We start from the raw sequence: 6116 nt of genomic DNA on the forward strand, positions 1-6116 counted from the left end.
TTTTTAAATCCTACCAGCCAGCAATACACAGTTCATATGTGATCTTCTCTTTTAGGCTCACCTTGGTATTCCCAGACCAAATAAACGTCTCTCATTTGAACCCATTTCATATTTTAATTACATTTTTCTTGACAGGTAATACTTAATTTGTTTCATAATTAATTACATAAAGACCTCTGCCCAAATCAGCTTTTCTTTCTCTGTAGCATCTAGCTAACTGACTTAATAGTGACTCAATGAATGTTTGCTAAATTAATACATCAGTTAATTAAAATAAGAGGAAATCAACTTAGACTTCCGATCCCTTGGAGAACAGAACTCCCAGTTTAGTGCCCTCATTTCTGAGCACTCAGTAAGATACACAGTCCTCTTTCCTCTTTTTTAGGAGAGGTATTTATATAAGGGATCTCTGAGGTCCCTTCCACCTCAACAGTTATATTTGATAATCATGATCTAAAAATAAGATCTAATTATGTTGCATTTATATATCTTTTCATGTGGACCTTAGTCTAAATTTTTCTCTTTAGTTCTGCTCATCATTTGCTTCCAAGTAGATAGACTTAGCTCTATAAATAATAAACTGGCCAGAGAGTTGAGGACCAAGCTATATAAAGGCATCAGTTACTAAAAATAGTGATAGACTTTCAGATATGCTCAGACCCTGTGCTGAACCACTGCATGGGACATAAAGATGGGCTTGGTGGTACAAGATATATGAGGCATATAGTACCTATTCTCAGAGAATTCACTGGCTATGAGAAGGAGAAGACAAGTACAAAAATAACTATAAAACCTATGGAGGAGGATTCAAGAGGAAGGAGACACATGTATGCCTATGGCTGATTCATGTCACTCTATGGCCAAAACCATCACAATATTGTAAAGTAATTATCCTCCAATTAAAATAAATAAATAAATTTTTTTAAATTTATTCTAAACAAACTCAGTATAAGATTTATATCCTAAATTAGATACCAATCCATTCTTTTAAGTGAAGCTGCATTGGAGAACGGAGAAGGCAATGGCACCCCACTCCAGTACTCTTGCCTGGAAAATCCCATGGACGGAGAAGCCTGGTAGACTACAGTCCATGGGATCTCTAAGAGTCGGAAACGACTGAGCGACTTCACTTTCACTTTTCACCTTCATGCATTGGAGAAGGAAATGGCAACCCACTCCAGTGTTCTTGCCTGGAGAATCCCGGGATGGCGGTGCCTGGTGGGCTGCCGTCTCTGGGGTCGCACAGAGTCGGACACGACTGAAGCGACTTAGCAGCAGCAGCATTGGAGAACAGAGTCCCTAACTTTTCTCTTACTTGTTCCATGTTATTTTATGTATGTTGTTTGGGATCTCTGGATTCAGTTGCCTCATCATATATAAAATGAAATCATTGCTTTATATGATCTTTAAGGTCTCATCAATTTCTATCTTCCTATGTCTTACAGGACTTAATAATGTAGCTCTCTGTTTTCATAGAAATGGTTTGTTTATTGGTGTCCTAAGGTAAAGGACTTTTATATTCACTTTAAAAATGATGAATTTTATTCTGTTGGTGTATTATCAGAATTATTATCAGTCCCATTGATTATATCATGTGTGTGTGTGCGTGGGTTTTGTGTGTGTGTGTGTATTTAAGGAAATTAAATATTCCTTAGTGCTCTCAAAATAACTAAGAATGTAAAATACTTCTAAATTCTGGATATCAAAACTGCAGGGGATAACATGAGATACAAATTTTCACAGCAACTACTCATGGAAAGAATTAGCAAGTATCGGATTAATTTAAGCCATGAGAACTGTCAGGGTTGATAAACTGAACCTTCTGCATTCCCTCTTAAAATTCACTCTGAGTGTCAGATTGCTCACCCTGGCCCTGCTGTTTGGTCTAACTGCCTTGCTTTAATTCTGCTTTTTTATTAGGCACTGGGCAAAGCCAGCTCTGAGCACTGGAACGTGACTGAAAGATTCCAGGTGCTTCTTTGAGATAAGAAGATTCCATGCTCAAAATCTGTAGCCATTTGAAACTTTGAATTATTTTAACTGCTTTGTCTAGACCATTTAATTGCATCAAAACTGGCAAGTGACATTTTTATCACTAACTCTCACGAAAAGGTAATGTCATAGAATCTCTCTCGTTTAATGCAATAATTTAGGAAGAAATCAGTCTCACCTTGGAAATGCTAGAAAAACTGAGGTGAATGAAATTTTGCCCGAGCGTGTGTGTGGAAAGTAGGCTGTATGTTAGTGTGTATGTGTGTGTGCATGCATGCATATACACATGTATGTTACACTCACACTTAGTTCTTCCCTGGAATAATAATTGCAGAGAAAACCCAAGACCATAAAACTTTAAGAAGCCTTCTTTTATTTCCAGTATCAATTCCCAGTCTTATTAATCCGCTTGGCCCTGATATGCAGCTCAGAAGTGAGAATTAAAAATTAGAGGGTAAAAATAAAAGCCAAAGTTATAATGAGCAGGAGAAGCATCTCATAAGAGTGGATACCTTTGAGATTAATTAACTAGAGAATTCTCTTCACAATGATTCCCTTAGAGAAACCTTACAGCTTGGCGTAAGTGGTAGGAAAAGTTTTGTAAATGTGTTTCTTATCTGGAATTTTCCATTACCTCCTTTGGGAAACAAGGACCTTTTCTGAGTCTCAAACAGTGATGTTAATAGGAATGAACATAGAAAGTGCATGCTGTTATCAGCAGCACAAATCATACATTGGATATGGGAGGCATTAGAACAGATCTGGGCTTGGAAGTCTCAGTTTTCTAGGACTATGGGGACAAAATACTGTACCATAAATTGGGTGGCATAAACAACAGACATTTATTTTCTCACAGTTCTGGAGTCTAGGAGTCTAAGATCAAGGGGACAGAAGGGTTGGTTTCCTCTAGGAGCACAAGGGACCCATTTCAGGCTCTGTCCTTGATGACTTGCTGATGGCCACCCTCTTGCTTGTCCTCATGCTGACATTCCTTTGACTGTATCCCTGCTGTCTCTTTGTGTCTGCAGATTGCCTTTCTTATAAGGACATCAGTCATGTTGAATTGGGGTCCACCCTAAGAGCCTCATTTTAATTTAATTACTGCTTTAAAGGTCCTATCTCCAAATTACAGCCACATTCTGAGGTATGGGGTTTGGCAGGGGACAGTTAAGACTTCAACATATGAATCTAGGGGGAAAACACAATTCAGTCTATAACAGAGAGTAAGACAAACATAGGGCTAAACGGCAGCCAAGGTACACATGACATGTATGGCTTTGAACAAGTTTCCCATGCTCAATCTCATGTTTCTAAACTGCAATACAAAAATACAGTAATAACAAGTATTTAGCTCATAGGGTCATTGAGTGAGTGAAAGTTGCTCAGTCATGTCTGACTCTTTGCGACCCCATGAACTATACAGTCCATGGAATTCTCTAGGCCAGAGTAGTGAAGTGGGTAGCCTTCCCCTTCTCCAGGGGATCTTCCCAACCCAGGGATCGAACCCAGGTCTCCCACATTGCGGGCGGATTCTTTACCAACTGAGGTATCAGGGAAGCCTTTCTTTCTCCAGGGGATCTTCCCAACCCAGGGATCAAACCCAGGTCTTCCACATTGCAGGTGGATTCTTTACCAGCTGAGCCACTAGGGAAGCCCAAGAATACTGGAGTGATAGCCTATCCCTTTTCCAGGGGATATTCCTGACCCAGGAACTGAACCAGAGTCTCCTGCATTGCAGGCAGATAGGATCATTATGAGAATAAAATGATATAAGGATGCAAATAAACTAGTATAGTTCTTAGTACATGATAAATGCTCTATAAATCTCCATTTATCACATTTTTTTGGTCTCTCCATTCCTGGTGGTAGCTTAAGTTTATCCTTTTCTGTCTACAGTTATAATTTAACTATTGTATGTCTGTTTTCTCCAGCATGCTATGACATCATTCAGGTAAGATCATCTGTGTCTTCTTTATCTTTGCCTTGCCCACTCCTAGCAGAGTTATCTATCAAATGACATCTGAATGAGTGAAAATGAAAAGGAATTCGATCCCATCTTTTATTATTACAAATTGTGCTAGGTTGACCCTCTGAGCTGTTACAACCAGGAAACTGAGGAATGGGAAGAGATCATGTAGACTCAGAGAGGCTTAGAAGGCTTTGTGTATGTATGTGTGTGTGCTTAGTCGTGTCCAACTCTTTGTGATCCTATGGACTATAGTCCACCAGGTTCCACTGTCCATGGAATTCTCCAGACAAGAATACTGGAATGGGTTGCCACTTCCTCCTCCAGGGGATCTTCCCAACCCAGGGATCAAACCCACATCTCTTATGTTTCCTGCATTGGCAGGCAGATTGTTTACCACTGTATCACCTAGAAAGATTTGGGATATATTAAATTTAGAGTCATTTGAAGTGTATTTGAACCTTCCCCTTTAGACTCTTGTTTACCGAGCAACAAAAAAATAAAAAGGTTTTTAAGAGTTTAAGAGAAGAGACCAGCAAGAATTTGTTTCTGATCCAGGAGTGACTCCTAGCTCACACCAGTGCCTGGAGGTACAGACACAACAGTGCTGGTCTGGTCCGGAAGTTTCCATGGCTGCTCTCTGATTTTGAGAAGTACAGAGACAAGAATAAAGACTGGTCTCTGTCTCTGCCCCCTTCGCATCCATCACCCTCTTTCCAGTGTCCTTCCATCTCTACGTCTCTGTTAGAATAAACTTCATAGTCACTAGATTCCCCGAGTGTGATAGTAACGCTCAATGAGTTCAGCTGTGAAAACAAACTGTATTGAAATAGCACATTTTTCAACCTTCCCATATTTCAGCCAAAGCAAAAAGAAATGCGGGCATGGGGACCAAACTCAAATGTTTTCCATAAACAGAGAAGTCAAAGGTACAAAACAATGACACCTAGGATGCCACATTGCCTCCTGGCTGTGCTGAGCAATACAAAACCAAGTTCAGATTTTCTGAAACAGCATCACAGTGCAGTCATGGCTCTGCAGAGTCTCCCCATTTGCCCTTCTCACATTCCCCTTCACATGCTGCACATTTCCAGCCAGGACTGCTGCCCGGCTGAGCCCAGCAGACAGGGTTTGTAGATGAGAAGTACACTAGTCCCTCTGCCTCACTCATGAGAGACTTGCCTCAGGTCCCAACCTCATGTCCTTCTCTTCGCACAATGATTTTGTAGGGCGCTACTTGGGCTTCCCTGGTAGCTCAGATGGTAAACAATCCACCTACAATATAGGAAACCTGGGTTCAATTCCTGGGTCAGGAAGATGCCCTGGAGAAGGGAATGGCTACCCACTCCAGTATTCTTCTCTGGAGAATTCCATGGACAGAGTCTGGTGAGCAATAGTCCATGGGGTCACAAACAGTCTGATACAACTGAGCGACTAACACTATACACTATACTTGTAGCCTTGGGCATGTAAATCTGTCTTTTCTTTCAACAACTCCTAGACCAATAAAATGAGGACTTATTCAATGAAGGCACTGGAGGAATCAAACACTGCAGCCAAGATGAAGAAGCACCAGGGCAAAGGGGAAAAGAAGAGGAGGAGGGGCTGCAAGAGGATGAAGGAAACAGATCTTGAGAAACTGAAGAAGCAAAAGGTGGTCTCCCTCCTTCCCTTATCAGCAGCATGATAACACACACACAGGGCCAGAAAGCCAGCCCTCAAGTCTTCTTTCTGCCATTCACTCCTTATGTGCCCTTGCATATGTGCGTGCATGCTAAGTCGCTTCAGTTTGTGCAACTCTTTATGACCGCATGGACTGTAACCCACCAGGCTCCTCTGTCCATGGGATTATCCAGGCAAGACTACTCGAGTGGGTTGCCATGCCCTCCTTCAGGGGATCTTCCTGACCCAAGGATTGAACTCTTGTCTCTTATACCTCCTTCACTGACTGGCAGGTTCTTTACCACTAGTGCCACCTGGAAGCCCTATGTGTCTTTAACAAGACATTTTATCTCTTCCAGTCTCAGTCCCCACATCACAAAAAGGACGTAATCATAATAGTACCTGTCCTCTCAAATTCAAAGATGTTTTTGAATATTACCTTACAGTAATATCCATAAACTATGAAGTGCAGTTTAAGTAGTAGCTACTGATCTCT

This window comes from Giraffa tippelskirchi, chromosome 10, assembly GCF_054371585.1.
Source record: "Giraffa tippelskirchi isolate mGirTip1 chromosome 10, T2T-mGirTip1v1.2.pri, whole genome shotgun sequence".
Classification (NCBI taxonomy): domain Eukaryota; kingdom Metazoa; phylum Chordata; class Mammalia; order Artiodactyla; family Giraffidae; genus Giraffa; species Giraffa tippelskirchi.